Genomic DNA, 20749 nt, shown 5'->3' with positions numbered 1-20749 from the left:
CCTACACTGTATCATAATTGGTCTTCGTGACCAAGAGAATACAGCAGAAGTGATGGCATGTCACTTCTGAAGCTAGGTCATAAAAGGTACTGTGGCTTTGTGATATAATAAGAAAGACATTCTATCTTTGTCCATAGTGCCTGGCACAGAACTCCTAAAGCCCTGGGAACCTCTGTTCCCTCAAACCCCTGGACCACCACACAGAGAACTATCTCCAGGCCTGGACCACCACACAGAGAACTATCTCCAGCCCTGGACTTCCCCTGACTTGGGGACAGCCTTATTCTCAGATCTCTCTCTGTTTTCAACTGGACTATCTTCTGTACAACCCAGAGAGCCCCATCCAAGTGTTTTGAGGACTGGTCTCCAAGGGGGAAGGGGAGGAGGGATGCCATTTAAGGTTATAGATTCCCCAACTCTGCCAGCTCTAACTGGGCCCTGAGTCGCTACTACATAAATTAAATCCACCCTGCACCGCCCCTCTCTCTATAAAAAAAGTAGTAGGGTGATAGGAGCATATGTGTTCTAATGAGGTAACTCTTAGTAGGCCTCTGGATAGCTTCAAGATGGAGGCAGGTCATCAGAAAGACCAAGCCTTGATTAGAAGCTTGAAACTTTCATCCCCAACCCCTAACCTCCAGGGAGGGAAAAGGGGTTAGAAATTGAGTTAATCATGAATGGTCAGTGATGTAATTAATTGTGCTTATTTAATAAAACCTCCATAAAAGCCCCTAAACAATGGCGGACTGGAAGAGCTTCCGGGTTGGTAAACACGTGGAGGTGCACATGGAGAGTGTATAGATGCCCCCAACCCCCATACCTTCTATGAATCTCTTCCATTTGGCTGTTCCTGAATTGTATCCTTTATAATAAACCTGTAATAGCAAGTAGAGTGCTTTCCTGAGTTCTGTGAGTAATTCTAGCAAATCACTGATCCTGGGCTGCCTGGTGGGGATCGGGGATGTGGTCAGGGAAATGTCTGAGTCGGGGAGGTGTTGTTCCCTGAAAGGTAGCCTAAACATTCCATTGGCAGTTGGCATCGGAAGTAGAAGCAGTCTTATGGGATTAAGCCCTTGACCCGGGGTGTCTGCACTAACTCTGGGAATTGGTATCAGAATTGAATAGAATTGTTGGACACCCAGTTGGTGTCCGAGCTGGCTGGTGTGAGTAAAAGCCTTTTGGATTTATTGCTTGTTCTCTTTTCCTATCTGATCCTTTCTCTCTGTCTCAGATCACTCACTGTGGAAGAAATCTGACGCCATGTCTTGAGGACACTCAATTGGCCTATGGAGAGGCGAACATGTAAGGAATTGAACCTCCTAGTAATAGTTAATGAGAAGCAGAGGGCTCTGCCAACAGCCATGTTGATGAGCTCTTGGGGAAGTGGACCCTCCGCTCGCAGCCCAGCATTCAGATGGCTGAGGTACCAACATCTTAGATTTGCCTCCTGAGAGACCTTGCACAAAACAGCTCTCAGATTCCTGACCCTCAGAAATTATGTGAGTCGGCACGTTTGTTTTAAGCTGTGAAATTTCAGGGATATTGGTTACACAGCAGCAGATAACTATTACAGTGAGGCCAGGCCCAGTGGCTCATGCCTGTAATCCCAGCACTTTGGGAGGCTGAAGCAGCAGATAGCGAGGTCAGGAGATCGAGACCATCCTGGCAAACACAGTGAAACCTTGTCTCTACTAAAAATACAAACAAACAAACAAACAAACAAAAAATTAGCCAGGCATAGTGGTGGTGGGCACCTGTAGTCCCAGTTACTCGGGAGGCTGAGGCAGGAGAATGGCATGAACCGGGTGGCGGAGCTTGCAGTGAGCCGAGATCATGCCACTGCACTCCAGCTGACTATTACAGTGAATAATTCCTTATACTCCATTTTACAGGCCTTGTCATAAAATCCACCAAGGATGGATCCTGGAGTTTTAAAAGACAAAGAATCTAACAAATTACTCTCTGAATTTCAAACATAACAAGTATTGTAAGTGTAACATATATTGTATGTTAATGAAAATTCTGAATATTTAAAATAGTTAATTCAATCTCACAAGGTTTCAAGTTTCAAGATGTCTCCTGGACTATTTCTTCCATAATTTTAATTGAATCTATTAGGATATCCCTGTTTAGTTATCTTTAAATAAGTAGTAGAACGATACCCACTTCTACCCCTAAGAAAAGAAATAGTTCAAGACTTTCTAGGCTCTATTTTTCTCTTAAGTTTATCTGACCGGATGGATTCTAGAATCTTTTTAGGAATTGCATCCTGTAATAACAATTATGTGTTAAGCACTTTCTTTAAGTAAAGTTTTAGTCCACAAACTTGGATGTGCAAGGAATGTCTCTTTTCTTTATTTTTTAAAGTCAAATTAATTTGGTTTTGATCTCTATCCTATTAGAAAGATAAGAAACTCAGTCTCAGGCACTATGAGACTCCCTCCTCTCCATCTCCCAGGGTCAGGCCATGGTCTTAGTCATTGCCAAGAGCATCACAGTGGGCCTCTGCCTCTGGTTCCTACCTGGGCCTTTCTATGCTCATTATCTGATGCTGCAGCCTGACTTCTTCAAGACTAAGTTGGGCTGTATGCTTGCAATTGTGGGAGGAAAACAAAAGAGGGTATAAACACAATACAGTGCCTCGACAAATCACTCTATCTTAGGGGGTCAGAAAATAAATTTAATGTTAGGAAAAACAGAAAAGAAGTAAGCAACACAGGCCAGCCTTTGGGTTCTTAGACGCTCAAAAGGAAACAGAAAGAACAGAAACAATATACCAGGAAATAAAAGAGGACATTTTAAGAAGTACCATTTAAATTGCAAGGGCTGCAGGAGTCAACAGAAGGAAGTAATTCAGGCGAGGGGGAGGGGACTTAATAATAATAATAATTATATATATTCCCTGAAATTTGTAAGGAATTTATAAATTATGAGGGACTTTTTGCACATTCATAACTTCACTTTAGACACTCACAATGAAATTAAGTAAAATGGGGTTGGTGGGACAGATGGTAACATCTTCGTATTACAGATGAGGAACTCGGACTCAGCTAGCTTTGGTGACTTCTTGAGAAAGTCAGAACCAGTTAGTCGTGGAATATAAAATTGAGCTCAGCCCTCTTCCTACCTACTCTTTTCTCCACTCCACTCCCACACTTCAGTGACATTTGCTTTCCTGAAGGAGGTAAGTTCTAAAGCAGGATTGGAAGTTCCTATATGGACAAAGACAAAAGGCAACCACGAGTGGCAAGGAGTGTGAGAGGCATGAAAAACACATAAGAAGAAATGGAGACAGGCAGAAGGTCTCAGCTACAGGACAGAAAAGCCAGGGTGTGGGCTTCTGAGAGATGATGCTGAGTGGTGAGTGGTGACTAAGGGAGCCATTCACATCAGATTGTAAACTCTCCCCTTCTACCCCCTGATGAAGAAGTTTATCTCCTATATCTCTTTACATATGAAAAACCATAAAGAAAACACCAGTATCTTCACATAGTGTATCATGTAATGAAAGCATATGCCATCTCACTTGGGCCCTTTATCAGTCTTAGTCACAGTGCCCAGTAGCGTTCCCACTTCTCATTCTCTGAGTTCTGTTATCCAAAGCTTATCCTCTTGCCTGGACTATAGAGACAGAAGTGAAATCTTTGAGAAGTGCATCCTATCCACTTGTCATTATACCTCTGTAATTCTTAGTGATGTTGCACGTTACCTCCCACACTGACCCTGTGCAAACCAGTGCACGAGTTTCAGGGGTGGGGGACTGTTATTTGAGCCAACTTCCTCCATCCTGCAAAGGCAGGGCTGGAGCTCAGGAGATGGTGTTTTGCATCGTTACAACTGGAACAAGATGAAAGGTCTCTGAAGGAATAATGAGATCCAGGCTTGATTCAGGACGAGAGGCCAGATGGGAACAGCAGAGCATTAGGATGTTGTGATGCTGGGGTAACCTTTCCATAATGATGTTATGTGGCCTGAAGTTTGATGCTGAGAATCTACAGTGATTTCTGGCTTAGAAATAAGAAATTGACCAGTAAATGAGACAAGAAAAAACAAAGCCTATCTATAGCCAATCTCTCCCCACCAACCCCCTCTCCCAACATTGTTATCTATTTGTATACGCAACAGTATTTTAGCAAACGAAAATTCTCAAAATTCTAATCACATCCTTATCCCAAAGCCTGGATTTACTCAGAAAGCTTTATGGTGCTTCTGACTCAGTAGAGTTAGTTATCCTGTTTAATTGGATTGACGGTGACAATTGTAATTACCTTAGATGAGATTGCCTGTAATGTAATTATACTTCCTTCATCAGCATGAGCTGGACTTGTGGAATACATACAGATGATGCCTCCAGTTACTGAGAGGTTAGGAAGAACATTATATTGTCTCACAAATCCTGTTTGTTACTGTACAGACTTGTAAAAATTATGGAAGAAACTGAAGGAATTACTCCTCTAAAGCAGGTTTGTGATCCAAGTATGTTTCTGTTTCATACAGTAAGATGACTACATTCCAGAATTATATTTTTGTTTAAATAAAAAATATATTTTAAGAACTCGGTATGGGGGTAGCAATAGTAAATCTGATATTTTATTATTATTTTGTTTCTGCTTATTATGTATGGTGACTGCATCTAAAAGACATTTTTAAAAAGCATACAATACATAATGAAGTTTAACTTGACTTTTTCCGTGACCTGAAAACTTATAATCTCTGGAATTAACATAGGAAATAACAGGAGATAACATTAAAATACTAGTCTTTATGAGTAGATGGGCCCATAATTAATATCTAGGAAGCCAGATGCTCTACTACAATGATAGCTTTCTCTATTTTCCAATTAACACATGGAGAACTTTAAAATCTTCAATTGGAAGCCCAGCCTCTCAACAGGACATGTCTGCCAAACGTATTGCAAACACATGTAGTTTAGGAGAAAAGGCACATACTAGAAATCCACCCCAACCTTATTAGCTTTAGCATCGCTCTCATTAAAAATAGAGCTGCTTACAGGTTTTTCCTTCTGAAGCATACGAAACATAGAACTTGGAAATGTGCCCTGTTGAAAACTTATTCCTGTATTCACAAACCAGATGGTGCACATCAGATGCATTCTGATTTTCTAATGAAATAAAAAAGGATCCCTATTATGTTATTTAATATGATTAACACATCTTCAATTGCTAATTTTTACAGATACTCCTGGAAAGTTAAACAACTTGGCTAATACTCTCCTGCTGGAGTTGGACAGGAAGGCCTCACCAAAGCTGAAAGGTTAGGGCTGTGCTGGGGGCACTTGGCTTTCTAATTCTTCCAAAATAGGCTTTGGAGAGATGCAAGGCCCTGCCACAGCTGCTCACAAAGGAACCTTCTTCTGTCTTTGAACATCAGAGACAAAGAGTCTGCTGTATCATAAAAGGGCTGATTGGGCAAGAAAAAGATACACACACACACACTGTCTCTCTCTCTCTCATTCTCTCTCTCTCAATTTCTGTTAAGTCCGGTACTTAGTTAAGCAATATTCATAGCATGCTCGCATCACTAACATCACCAGTAAACTCTAATTCTGAGCACCATTTGAATGTCTCACTCATTTGACATACAGCAAAAATTTATCTAAAACCAATAACAATTTGCTGGATTTTGCCAACAAATTGGAGAATAGTATAATGTTGTTTACCTTGAAAAAGGTTGGCTTGTCTGGTCAAAAACCTGAAAAAAGAAAAGAAAAGAGAAATGGATTGATTTTCTATTACTTCTGACCTTTAAAACCACAATACTGAGTTAAACATAGTTGTGGTGTGCTTATTAATTTAGCAAATCAGATTGTCATTCTCTAATTTTATGTAGCTCTTGCTTGAAGTAATAATGGCTTAAGCTAAGTTGGATTCTAACCTGAATCCAATTTCTCTATTGATTTCCACTATTAGTTAGGAATATGTTCAGCTGAGGAAAAGCATCCACCAGAAGACCAGAGTAAAACACCGTGGTAGGCTAGACACTATGCTTGTGAAACATCTGGTTTTTTTTTTTGTTGTTGCTGTTGTTGTTGTTCAACTTTTAAAATTTGAAGATCTCTGGTCAGCTATGTCTTATTTTATCTTCTACAGATAAGAGAAACATTTCTTTGGGCTGAGACAGCTGTTTAATGAAATGTAACATCATATCTCATTTTTCTTCATGAACTTCTCTCATTTAACAACTAGGTTGGAACAACACATATTACCAATAGGTTCAGTCGTATAACACTCAGAACCTGGAAATAATAAGTTGGGAGTTTCAGATCCTACAAAATAAATCAGTTACTGCATCAATTCTATAATATAAGGCAAAGAATCTGAAAATTTAAGGAAGATACTTTGAACAACACTGTGCAAAAGCTATTGCTGAGTTAGGTATTCAGTTAAGCCAAACACCACGCCTGGTTCTCAGTTTGTTTTGCAAAAGCATTTATTCTACATTTTAAATATGCACATGTTCCAACTTGGGCTAGAAAGACTTAACTAAAAATAACACCACTATCACCAAGTGATGCTATCATTGACCAATACTCCAGGATTTGAAAAAAAAATTCCCCAAATGGTACAAATTCCCCAAATGCTACAAATTCCCTGGGAACTGGAAGCTTTTCCTCTCCTTAAGGTGAAAGTCTGCTTCTCCTCTTGGTGTTTTGCCATTAAAAAAAGAAAGTATTTAGCAAACAACTAGCAGATCCATCAAAAGGTTAGGATTCTTTTTATTTTAGTGCTCTTTCTTAATGGGCAAAAATTGATTGATTAGTTCACCTGGAATGTTCTTAGCCTTAGGGCAGAAAAAGAGCTTTGTATGCATTAGTGGACTGGATTTATAAAAGAAAAAAATCCACATTCAAGTATACAGAGAACTTCAAAAATAGAAGAAAACAGAAAAAAGAAAAACAAGGCCTGGAAGCATATTAAAATTATTGTATTCATAAAAATCAAATGACTGTGTTTTCAGTTGTATTATCATATGTGTACTGGTTCTTTGCCTTAGTTCCAAATGTACTCATATTATCATCTCTAAATCCATTTGGATAGTTTATACAGTGAACCCTGGAATCACCTTTGTTTCTCCAAACTCCATCTACTTTTTGAGAAAAAAAAAACTTAAGGCAGATATTTCCCCATTAGATCTCCAACCTCTCTGTTGCTCCCTTTGCCCACTTGTTGGTGAAACTACTTTCTGGAAGAGGCTTTTCTTAGGCGAAGTTTGTTTACCTTTCAGACAAGACAAGGGGTGAAACAGAGGAGCAGCGACCTCCTTGCCATTGGTTAGAGTGAAGTGAGGGGAGCTACCAGAACGCAGAGGTATTAATCTCCTGTTACTGTGACGATACCTCAGACCCTCGTCTACTATTTATTTGGCTATACTCCCAGCACAGTGATTTACATCTTGGAGGAAGTGGTATTTAAATGTGTGTGCATGAGATTCTGTTGGGGAGTTTGTTAACAATGCAGATTCCTGAGCTCTAGCCTGCTCTATGAAATGTGTCCCTAGAGGATTAGCACCCAGGAATGTTCATCAATAAGCTTTTCCAGCGAGTATGATTTGGTAGGTGGTCTCACGACCACACTTTGGGAAACACAGACTTAGGACGACATGAAAAGTGACGTCAGGCTGTGTGCTAAGTGCCAAGCCTTGAGTGGAAAGGTGTTTTAAGTCGCTATCTTATCTCAGAGTACATACTCAACAAATATTTAAATTTGAGAAAACCAGTATTTAACATATAAGTAAAACCTGTTTATTATTTGCTATTGTTTTTCTTTATCGTTTCCAAACAGATATCTGATCTGCCTTAAGCATTATTTGCCTTGGTGATCTGTCAATTACTGAAAAAGGGAGAAAGCTTAGGTGATATACACTCTAATTAATGTGGCCCTCATATATTGTTTAAGTAAGTAATAGAGTCCTTACCACTTACAGCTGGAAAGACTTTTTAAAAATGTAGCCCAAGCTTTTTAATTTTTTCAGGTGCAGATACTTTAATGCAGAGAGATGAACTAATGTAGGAATTATTTTGTACAGGGGGGTGATCTGAAATATTAATGGGCTATTTTAACCATCAGTTTGAATAATTCAAAGGTGTCTGCTTAATTTTTGTGCTTTCCCAGCTCAGATGAAAATATCCACAAAGAGAACTATGTAAGTAAATACAATTAATCCTAATCAATCATGTACTGTCTTGGATTTCCCTAGAACCAAAACACTGAAATGGACACATGACATCCTGCTGGTCCTAATTTTCCACCAATTCATGAAACACTTCATGCTTTGCTTGGGACAGCATCAACCTTTCAACCTCCAATTATATTAATATTTTGAAGGCACTGAAGTGCCCAAATATGTGACATGAAGTCCTTGAGTGTGGAATGGCCTTTTCCAATAGGCACACAGTTTGCATAAATGGAAGTGAACACAATATTATCATCCCTTGAGATTTCCTGGTTTTGGAACAAAGAGGTGGTGATGCTGGATGCTTTACAGTATAATCTCCTTTTAGAGATTCTTAGTGCACAACATTATAAATTCAGAGTTCTTCTGAAATAAAGAAAAATGTTACCTTTATTTCATCCATCATTTAAAAAAGTTATTTACCCTAGGAAACACTGAACAGAGTGATATTTTTTAAACTTAGTTTTTTAAATTTAATTTTATTTTTTGACACATTATAATTACATACAATTATGGGGGTACACAGTGATGTTATTTTATATATATATTATACATACACACACACACGAATGATGTGGAATGATTGAAACAAGCTAATTTCATATCCATCAACTTAAATAGTTATCATTTATTCCTGCTGTCTAACTGCAACTTTCTGCCCTTCGACGGACATCTTTCTCCTTCCCCAAACTCCCCACCCCCAGCCTCCAGTAATCACTAATCTACTCTCTGCTTCTATGTGTTTTATTCTTTTAGACTCCATATATAAGTGAGAACATGTAATTGTTCTCCTTACGTTCTTGGTCTATTTCACTTAACATAATATCCTCTAGGTTCACTCATGTTGCCTCACAAAACAGATTTTCTTCATTATTAAGGCTGTATAGTATTCCACCGTGTATATATTTCCCTTTTTCTTTATCCATTCATCCCCGGGTTGATACTTAAGTAATTTTCACATCTTGGACACTGTAAATAATGCTGTAATGAACATGAGAGTGTAGCTATCTCTTCAAAATGCTAATTTTAAGTCCTAGACTACCTACCCAGTAGTGGAATTGCTGGACCATATTGTTGTTCTGTGTTTAGTTTTTTGAGGAATCTCCACACAGTTTTCCATAATGGCTGTACTCATTTACATTTTCACCAGCAGTGTACAAAGATTTTCTTTTCTCCCATCTTTACCAATATTTGTTATCTTGCATCATTTTTTTAATAATAGCCATTCTGACAGGTGGGAAGTAATAATCTCATCATTTCCCTAATGATCACTGATGTTGAGCATATTTTCATATATCTGTTGCCCATTTTTAAATTGAGTTATTTATTTTTTTGCTATTGAGTTTTTGAGTTCTTATATATCTTGGATATTAACCCCTTCTCAGAGGTATTGCTTGCAAATATTTTCTCTCAACCTGTAGGTTTTCTCTTCACTCTGTTGTTTGCTTGCTATGGAGAAGATTTTTAGTCTGATGTAATGCCTTTTGTCTATTTTTTGTTTTGTTTCTTCAGCTTTTTGGGTCAAATTAAAAAAATAATTGCCCAAACCAATGTTGCGTAGTTTTTTTCTCCTATGTTTTCTTCTAGTTAGTTTTACAGTTTCAGAACTTGCATTTGAGCCCTTAACCCATTTTGATTTTATTTTTGTATGTGGAGAGAGATATGGGTCTAATTTCATTCTTCTGCATGTGGATATCCAGTTTTCCCAACACTCTTTATTAAAGCCACTGTCCCTTACTGATTGTGTTCTTGGCACTTTTGTTAAAAATTAATAGACCATTGATGTGTGAGTTCATTTCTGGGTTCACTATTCTGTTCTATTGGTTGTGTCTATTTTTATGCCAGTATGATGTTATTCTGTGTACTATAGCTTTGTAATATAGTTTAAAGTCAAATAGTGTGATGCCTCCAGCTTTGTTTTTCCTGCTCAAGATTGCTTTGGTTATTTGGTGTCTTTGCAATGCCATATAAATGTTAAGATTTTATTTTCTATTTCTGTGAAAAAATGGCATTGCAATATTTATAGGAATTGTTTCAAATCTGTATACTGCTTTGAGTAGTATGCACATTTTGGCAATATTAATTTTTCCAAGGCATGCAGACAGAATATATTTCCATGTATTTGTGTCTTCTCCAATTTCTTTTATCAATGTTTTATAGTTTTCATTGTAGAGATCTTTCACCTCTTTGGTTAAGTGTATTCCTAGGTATTTTAGTTTTTGTAGCTATTGTGAATAAAATTTTTAAAATTCTGTTGTGGATAATTTGTTGTTAGTGTATAGAAATACTACTGCTTTTTGTTTGTTGATTTTGTATCCTGCAACTTTACTGTATTTGTTTTTCATTTCCAACAGTTTTTTTTTGATAGGGTATTTAGGGTTTCCTATACATAGGATCATGTTGTCAGCAAACAGCAACAATTTCATCACTTTCTTTCTTACTTAGATGCCTTTTATTTCTTTCTCTTGCTTAATTACTCTGGCAAGGACCTCTAATATTATATTATATTGAATAGAAGTGTTTAGTGGGTGTCTTTATGTTGTTCCTGGTCTTAAGAATTATATGCCCATAAATTGGATAACTAGAAGAAATGGGCAAACCATAGACACATACAATTTACCAACACTGAATCAAGAAAAAATTTAAAATCTAAAAAGATGAATAATAAGGAGATGGAATCAATAATAAAATTTTCTCCCGTCAAAGAAAAGCCCGGGACTTGATGACTTCATGGGTGAATTCTAACAAACATTTAAAGAAGAACTAATACCAATTTTTCTCAGGTGCTCCCTAAAAATTAAAGAAAATGGAGTACTTTGGAACTCTTTTCATGAGGCCAGCATTACTTTGATACCAAAGCCAGACAAGGACATTACAATAAAAGAAAATTACAGGCCAATATCCCTGATGTATATCAATGAAAAACATCCTCAACAACAACAAGAATACTAGTAAACTGAATTCAACAGCATATTAAAAGTATGATTCACCATGATCAAGTAGAATTTATCCTAGGGATGCAAGGATGGTTCAACATATGTGAATCTATAGATGTGAAATATCATATTAGCAAAATGAAGGACAAAAACCATATGCTTATTGCATTAGATGCAGAAAAAGCATTTGATGAAAAGTTCAACTTGCTTTCATAATAAAAACTCTCAACAAACTAGGTATGGAAGGAATGTGCCTCAATACTATAAAGGCCATATATAACACCCTACAGCTGACATTAACCTAAATGGTGAAAAGTTGATTTTTAAAATAAATGTGATTTTTGTCTCTTTTTTACTGGACCATCATTTGATTCCTATTGGCAAAGCCCAAAACTCTGCAATGAAGATCACAGAGTCTTTTAACATCTGGAACCTATCTTTCTTCTCAATTAGCCCCTCACCTGGATATTTCCTGGATTCCAGCAAAACTGAACACTGTTTCCGGGATCCACCACACCACTTCAGCCCCCATGCCTTTACATGTACCATTACCCTTGCTTGGAATGCCTGTGTTCACACTCCTCTACAAACAAATACACACATACCCTCAGACACCATTCTTCCAACCTTTTCACCTGACAAACATCTGCTCCTCCTTCAAAATCTACTGCAAACACTATTTCTGTGGGGCCTTTATCAATCTTCCCAAACTTGGTTACTTCCTTCCTTGTGCTCCCATTTTGTTTATTTCTAACTATTCTAGAATACTCTTCAAACTATAAATTATACTTTTCTGTGTAAAGGTCCATCTCCCTCATTAGAGTGGGAGCTTCTTGGAAGCGGGTACTGCTACTTACTTAATAAACATTCAATGCCTACTCTGTTCTGGGAAGTTCATATCCTGAAGTATAGGTCCTGGAACAGTGAGTGTCAGTATCTGATAGGTACCCAATAATGGCTGATTTAAAGCATAAATAGTTGAATGTCCCCTGCAAATTCTCTCAATGATATAATGATTGTCATGAACTACCTGCTTACAATTTACCTGCAGGTGTCCCTGAGACACACACATGGAGGTGACTTAGTTGTTAGTAAAGTGATGGGTATGCTAATTTTGGAAATAAGAAATCATTTTCAGAATAAGTACTGGCCTTTAAAGAGCAAAAAGAAAAGGAAACAAAGGAAAAGGAGGAGGACAAGAAAACCAACCAAACCTGGGACGAGGGCAAAAGAAATGAACTTTCTCTTCTTAAAGCAAGAAATTTGTTTGTACCTAGGGAAAATGAGAATAATGAGTTTTACAATAGTGATTTCAGTTCTGTAGAGAAATAAATATTACTTTCATAGTGTTTAAGCCTTGATAGCATCTGCCCCTCTTGCTGCACAGGAGATGTGAATTATGTTGTCTATGCACTGATGAATTAAAACTGCCTCAGGCATTGTCAACTGTGATGACACTTGATACGGTTTGGATCTGTGTCCCCACCCAAATTTCATGTGAAATTGTAATCCCCAATGTTGGAGATGGGGGTCTGGCAGGAGGTGACTGGCTCATGAAGGTGGATCTTTCATGAATGGTTTAGCAACTTCCACTTGGTGGAAAAAAGAAGGGTTCTCATGCGATCTGCTTGTTTAAGTGTGTAGCACCGCACCCCTCTCTTTCTTGCTTCTACTCCAGCCATGTGATGTGCCTACTCCCCCTTCCGCCATGATTATAAGTTTCCTGAGGCCTCCTCTGAAGTGGAACAGATGTCGGCAGATGTCGGCATCATGCTTCCTGTACATCCTGTGGAATAATGAGTCAATTAAACCTCTTTTCTTTATAAATTACCCAGTCTCAGGTATTTCTTTATAGCAATGTAAAAACAGACTAACATACCACTTCACCCTGGAATCTTCTCCTTCAAATTTTTAAAGAAGGGAGAATGTCTTGGTGTTTGAAGCTTTTTTCTTTTCCCTGATTAGTTAAGTCTTTCCAGGCAACTGTCCAAACCCAAGGACTTTAGTTTAAAGTCTTCATGTTTAGAAATTTTCATGTAATTCTCTGTTTGGATTGATGGTATAGATTTTTTTTTTTTTTTGAGATGGAGTTTCGCTATATCACCCAGGCTGGAGTGCAGTGGTGCAATCTCTGCTCACTGCAAACTCTGCCCCCCGGGTTCACGCCATTCTCCTGCCTCAGCCTCCCGAGTAGCTGGAACTACAGGCACCTGCCCAGCAGCTGGCTGACTTTTTTGTATTTTTAGTAGAGACGGGGTTTCGCCGTGTTAGCCAGGATGGTCTCGATCTCCTGACCTTGTGATCCACCCACCTCGGCCTCCCAAAGTGCTGGGATTACAGGTGTGAGCCACCACGCCCAGTCAGATCTTTTTTTGACTAATCATGAGACAAAAAGTAATGAATGCTTCTGAAATTCCAGACCAAGTTAGAGTCAAGGACACTTCACAGAGAAGAGTGGTACTGCTGTGGCTCTCAGGAAGAGATGAAAAGGCACATCTGTCTTTGTATGATCTGTACTGTGCCAAGACCTAGCTTTGTTTATTCCATTATTGAATGCGTTCTGGAAGGTTATGTTCATTATGGCACTTTGTCACTAATCCGATAAGAAAAACAATTAACATGATTGCCAACACTCTTACTTTTCATAATCAGCAAAGCAATATATATGCAGTTATGATGAATAATCATTGGATGCCATGTATTATGGACTACAGTTAGAATTCATTTGTCAATTACAGAGCTACTACACAATGCAAACAAAAATTCCACAATCTTTTCATAATTTTCCTGAAGGGCCCTTCTAGATGCAAATTTTTATTTATGCAATTTTCATATTTTATTTATGCAATTTGACATGGTCTCCGTCTCTAAACCAAGGAGTTTGTTGTAAACACTATTTAGCTTGCAAATACAGTTAAATGACTAATCACAGAAACTCACTCCATGATCATTGACAAAAATGGCCACACCTAACACAACTGAAGTTAACACTGAGGAAAATGGGTCTGCCTCTCACCCACACCCAGGCAATCAATCACAGCAAAATGAACTAAATATGACTCTTTTCTAGGATGAGATACAATTCATCTGTGCAGTCTGAGTCAGAAAAATTCATATGTTAGGTACTGTTTTCCCACATTAAATACAGTAGTATGCCACGAAGGGAAACATGGAAGCACTGGTTCACAAAGACAGAGTAAGGCATTCTCTAAGTATGTTTAGATGAGATGTTTGAACTATTTTTCACATTTTTCTTCCCTTCTCTTGTGGCCTACAAAATATGAAGATATTGATTTTTAATGAAATGTACTTATGAAACAGTGATCATATTTTCCCAGCTTCCATTACCTTGATTTCAGAAATAACATCTAGTTCGCTGACTGCTGGAGACCTAGATTAGGGCTGGAAAACTCAGGAAATGTCAGTAAGAATGCCACTGACAGCAGGAAACAGCTGCTCCCCCAGGATTTCACTCTCATTCCCCTTTCCAAAATTTATCATTTAACAATGACAGATGCTGGGGTCTTGTGGTGTATGTTATCGTAGTTAGCTCTCTCTCCCAAACTTCACTGAGGCTCTTTCCAAACGTCACTCTCCCCAAGCTCTCTCTCCTACCACACTTCTTTCTTACCAGTGTCAGCACATAACTTTGCTTCTTCAGACACAGAGATGCTAGATGCCAGTATACGAGAATTCTCTCAACATCCTGAAGCTGCTGTACCCACTCCCATATGTCATTCTCCATCCACACATTTGCTCTGTCTCTATCCATCCTCATCTGCTTCTCTCCTGATACAATGAAACAGGTGTTTTTCCTGCAGTCTCGGGCTTAAACCACTAATTACATTCTAGAGCCTATCCTCTCATAGCCCCTCTCTCACTGTGTAACTTTTGAGGTTAGGTCAATGGAGTCTTGTTCCTTCCACTTGGGTCTCCTGGAACACTTGCTCTGGGGGAAGCTAGCTGCCACGTAAAAAAGTCCAACATACCTGGTCACGTGGAAAGGCTGCAAGGAGCAAGAGAACAATGTCCAGCCAGGCCCCAGGAGTTCCTATCATCCACGATGAAGCACCTGTCATATGGAGAAGCCTCTGGACACATAGCCCCATAGAGCCTTCAATTGTGCTACTGGGTTGGATGTTTGTGTTCCTCCAAATTTAACGTTGAAACTGAATCCCCAATCCAACAATATTAAGAGGCGGGGCCTTCAGGAGATATGTAGGTTATGAGAGCTCCATGTCATGAATGGGGTTAGTGCCCTGATATAGTAAAAGAACAACAGGGAGTCTGTTAGTCGCTTTTGCCCTTGCTTTCCTCCCACCTCATGAGGATGCAGCAACACAGTGCCATTTATGAGGCAGGGAGAAAGTCCTCACCTGCACCTGTTGGTACCTTGACCTTGAACTTCTCTACATCTACAACTGTGAGAAACACATTTCTATTGCTTATGGATTACCCGGCCTAAGGGCTTTTGTTATAGTACCAGGAATGGACTAAGACAAGTTAATTCCAGCCCAAGTCAAGATCTGACTGCAATTGTATGAGAGATTCTGTACTAGTCCCCTAGGGCTTCCATATCAAGTACCACAAACTGGGTGGCTCACAAAGAAGAAATTTACTTCCTCACAGTTTCTGAGGTGAGAAGTCTGAAATCAAGGTGTTGGCAGGGCCACGGTCCCACTGAACTCTGGGTAGAATCCTTCCTTTGCCTTTTCCTAGTTTCTGGTGGTGGCCATCGATCCTTGGTATTCCTTGGATTGCAGCGGCATCAGTCCGAGCTCTGCCTCCGTCATCACATGGCATTCTCTCTATGTGTCTCCTTCCTCTTCTTACCAGGATGCCAGTCATATGGTATTTACAGCCCATCACACTCCATTATGACTTCATATTAGATAATTATATCTACAAAGACCCCATTTCTTTTTTATGTATTAATTTATTTTTTAAATTATATTTTAAGTTCTAGGGTACAAGAGCACAACTTACAGGTTTGATACATAGGCATGCATGTGCCATGTTGGTTTGCTGCACTCATCAACTCATCATTTACATTAGGTATTTCTCCTAAAGCTATCCCTTTCCCAGCCCCCCACTCCCTGACAGGCCCTGGTGTGTGATGTTCCCTGCCCCGTGTCCAAGTGATCTCATTTTTCAGTTCCCACCTATGAGTGAAAACATGTGGTGTTTGGTTTTCTGTCCTTGTGATAGTTTGCTGAGAATGATGGTTTCCAGCTTCATCCACGTCCCTGAAAAGGACGTGAACTCATCCTTTTTTATGGTTGCATAGTATTCCATGGTGTGTATGTGCCACATTTTCTTAATCCAGTCTGTCATTGATGGACATTTGGGTTGGTTCCAAGTCTTTGCTATTGTGAACAGTGCTACAATAAACATATGTGTGTATGTGTACAGAGACCCTATTTCTAAATAAGGCCAAATTCTGAGGCAATGAGGGTTAGGACTTCAACATACTTTTTGGAGGAAAACAATTCAGCCCAAAACAGACCCCAATCTACAACCGTCTAACTGAACCCAATCAACCCATGAAACTCTAAAAGGTAATAATAAATGGACGTTTTAAGCCACTACGTTTTAGGGTGGATTGTCCCATAGCTATAGATAACCAAAATGCCTTTCTTTACTCAAATCTACTCAACCTACTACAGTTTGGCTTTTGCCAACACACTCTACTGACACTACTCTTGTAAGGCCACCAGTGACTGTCTTGGTGTTCAATCCAGTGGATGAGTTGCTGTTCTAGAGGGATCCCTCTACCTCTGTGCCTTCCTAAAGTCCACTGAAATGACCAAGGAAATATGTATGCAAGAACAAATTCACTAAATCCCTACAAAGCAAAGAGGGTGGACAACAGCAGACCAGAAACTTGGAGTATTTTTAAAGATGGAAAGTGGGTAGGATTGGATTGAAAGAGGAAGAGAAACATGGCCAAGGAGCCCATGGCTCAGCAGGCCAAGGAGAGGACCACTGGGAGGGCAAGCACTTGCTTTGTCAGCAGGGTCCAGGGGAGAACCCACACTCAGAGTCAGCAGGGGCTGGAGCAGGATCAGGAGGCTCTGCCAGAGTCAGAGCCAGGCTCTCTGTTTCTGCCTGGTCTCCCTGACCATGCAGAGCATGGTGGAGACATGCCCCCTTACCTACATTTGTTAGAAAAAAATAGCACTGTATCTGGGAAGAAACACGAAAGTATTTCCCATCCATGTACCCCTTCTTGCCACCAGAATGGAGGTGGTGCAGTGGGAGTGGTGCCCTCTGCTGTCTAGCCATGCACACACCCTGAAGGAAGCCTGCCGGGAGGGGACCCTCATGTGACTCAGCCGGCATATCCACTCATGGTTTAACCACTCACAGTGGAGGGCTGCTCAGAACATGCAACACCTTTCATTCAGTGTTTCTCAACCTCAGTACTATTGACACTTGGTGCCGGATAATCCTCTATTGTGGGGGTCTGTTCTGTGCACTGTGGGATGTTTAGCAACATCCTTAGCTTCTATCCATTAGATGCCATTAGTATGCACCCTCCCCACTGTGACAGGTGTGGCAACCAAAAACGTCTCCAGGCATTGCCAAGTGTGACCCTGGCAGAGAAACTGCCCCTGACTGCGAACAACTGCTTTTCGTTCATGACTGACAAACCCTCTCTTTGGCTCTTTGCTTATTACTAAGGCACTATAAAACTCAGTCCTCTAGGAAATACTAGTCATGTCTACGTGTAACTGCCTTCTAAACCCCTACTCCCACTCTCTAAATTCTTCCAAGGACTTTACTTTTTCCTTCACAGACGGAGCCACAATGGAGACTCACACTTTGAGACAACATCCAGATGGCTGGTCTTCAAACTGCAATTGCAAATGCCTGCAAGGGAGGCTCTCTGTAGTCTCAAATTCGTGATTTGTGGTTTCAGATATATCCAGTTCTTGTGCTAATTCAAAACTTTTCTCAGAGTAGTGACTCTTTTTGTACAGAGTCTGAGGAGCACGGCTTACAAAAGAGGAAAGGCAGGAGCGGACAGCTGAAAGGCTAATACCAGGGATTCAACTCTGCTGAAGTCAGTTTAATCTACTCTCTAAAGGATAGAGGTAGAACAGGCTAAAATTCTGCCCCCTAGACAAATGGCCTTGCTGGAGTTTCACTGAAGTTAATTACCCCTTTGAAAAGGCAAATGTCTCTGTAGAGGAAGGATAGTGGGCAGGACATCTTGGAGAGTGAGAGGACAGACATGACTGGGGTCATGGCTGGAGTCCTTTGTGGGATCCTTTGGGCTGGCCAACTCTCGTTAGAGGGACTAGGAGTGTATATGGGATAGGGCGTGGGAGGGAGCCAGAGAGAAGAGGCCCTTTCTGCTCAGTCTTTCTATGAGTGTCAGGGGAATTTCTTCATTAGTTAGGCATCCAGTTATCTTTCCTCCGTGTTTCCCTACAGAAGTAGCTGCACACATGCAACTTCCCAGATACTCTTTTCAGAGAGATGGCAACTGTCTGAATAAACCAATGTTCCCATCTCAACTCTCATTTAGCTACAACAGTGAGCTCACCTGACAATGCAAATGGAGAAAGGCGAGGGGATTCAGGCATTCTAGTATTTACTGAAATCCAAAATGTCAAAGTGACATATCAATAATAAAGAAAGAAAGAAAGAAAGAAAGAAAGAAAAAGGAAAAAATGTTTTTATTGCTCCAGCAATCAGCAAACTCTAGCCCTGACACCTGTTTTTATAAATAGAGTTTCACTGGAACACCACTATATCCATATAGTCTATGGCTGCTTACAAAGACAAGGTAGATTAGCTGTGATTAAGAATGTATGGCCCTCAAAGCCTAAAATATTGACTAGGTTGTCCTTTAGAGAAAACGTTTGCCAGCCCTGGCTTCGGATCACTGAAGGCAGAATTTAGTTTGCACCATACGTAGTGGACTTTTTTTCTTATCTGTGCTATAGCTAACCCTAAAGAAACTGTAAGGGTTTCAACATAAGACTGACAGTTGTAGAAGATATGTATAGATTCAGGGCTTCTTTATTTTCCAACGAATCATGCTCTTTAGAGAAGTCTGAAATGCTGTGGGACCAGAGACCAGTTTGGACCCTCCAGTCAGCAGAAATGTAAGATGGAGCCACGGCACACAAGACAAGGGACTATCTGAATGGAAGACGTGTAGAGGAGGTGACGGGACCACTTTGAAACTCATGACAGAGCCATGATGGATGGGGTGAGGTAGGGCAGAGGGGGCCTTGCAGGGCCCTCCTGCACTCCCAGCCAACCTGCCTCCTTCAGCTTTGCTCCTCCCATGCCGGGGAAGCTCCTCCAGCCCGAGGAAGAGGCTTCCTCCAGTGGGTTGGGCCCATCAATGAATGCTGAAGCTCCTTCTTCCCGTCTGCTGCTCCAATACTACAATAACTCTTCTCTCTCTTTCCCCAAACCCAGACTCCCTGGAGACTTCAGCCTCTAGCCTACCCTTTGGCAGCCTTCCCAGCCCACTGGAAGCACCCTGGGGAGAAGAGAGCTGAAGACAAACACAGGCAGGTCTTGTAAAAAGAAAAACAACAAAAACCTGTCAAATTTCATTTTGAAAATCTTACCCTACATTTAAATACAGTTCTAGCAAAAAATAAGTAGCAAAACAGAGTATTCTTTACAGATGGACGGCTGCAGGGTGGGGTCGGGGGTGGAACTTGTGAATACGTTCTACAGGATTTTTCTTCGAAGACAATTCATTTAATTCCACAAATCACTGTTACTATGAGCCAGCTGTTGGGGCTTGGGGGGTGCTTTACTCATAGAACTCCATTGTAAAACGCTGTTGGTTTCCCAAAGTAAAATCTTCTGTATACAATGATAGGATATGAGACCATTTGGATAATGTAACCACCATTTATTTGCGTTTTTGTAATACATCATAGTAAACAAAGCACTATGAAAGAGGACCATATATGGTCTTTCTAGCCAATCTGAGAAGTAGATAAAAAGTTACAGCTTTGTAAAAATAAGTTAATTAAGGCTCACTGAAGTTAGCTGCCTTGCCCAACCAAGACTGCCCTACATGAAGTTAGCTGCCTTGCCCAACCAAGACTGCCCTACAGTACAAAAAAGACATGAAGCAAGACCATGATTTCTGAGTTCTTGGCATTTTCCCTGGCATCCTTGATGTATCTTCTAAATTACAGTGCTGGCTCTCATCTTCTAACAGGCCCCTATCACCTCTTGTAGGAAGTCCCTGAATTCCACTGCCCGCGAAGCACTGTTTGTACACTAAATAAGGGATACATCACGAAAACACATCTAAGAGGCCATAATAAACAGCATATAATGGAACTCATTTAAAAGGCACTTTTTGTCATTTTTATACATAATAAATATTAAAAGTAAGTATCTATTATTATTTAAGTGTAGAAAGACTTGCTCATTTTAAAAGGCTGAGAAACAGCAAATTAACAGATTTATTGAAGTGGGTATTACAGAATTTGAAGGAACCGTCTTGGGTACGAATGTAACCCCGAACAAATGGTCCCCCCTGGTCTCATCCCTCCTTTAAAAAGCCAGTTAATAATAATAACTCTTTGGAGAGAGGCTGTGTGTCTGTGCCTGATGGTTAGGGCTGCAGGCTG

General features: G+C 40.0%; 1 protein-coding gene across 2 annotated transcripts in view; it reads right to left on the bottom strand.

The window, feature by feature from the left end:
• The window catches only part of SEMA6D (sema domain, transmembrane domain (TM), and cytoplasmic domain, (semaphorin) 6D), a 585902-nt gene that overhangs the window by 166703 nt on the left and 398450 nt on the right, over window positions 1–20749 (bottom strand). For both annotated transcript variants that reach the window (XM_011928555.1, XM_011928553.1), the window contains one exon: window positions 5681–5712. The gene's annotated coding sequence lies outside the window, so the exon portion shown is untranslated. The remainder of the gene's footprint in view (window positions 1–5680; window positions 5713–20749) is intronic.

The sequence above is a fragment of the Colobus angolensis genome, unplaced genomic scaffold (genome assembly GCF_000951035.1).
Source record: "Colobus angolensis palliatus isolate OR3802 unplaced genomic scaffold, Cang.pa_1.0 Scaffold78, whole genome shotgun sequence".
Lineage (NCBI taxonomy): Eukaryota > Metazoa > Chordata > Mammalia > Primates > Cercopithecidae > Colobus > Colobus angolensis.
The sequence above is the reverse complement of the archived record's forward strand: the minus strand, read 5'-3'. Positions and strand labels throughout refer to the sequence as shown.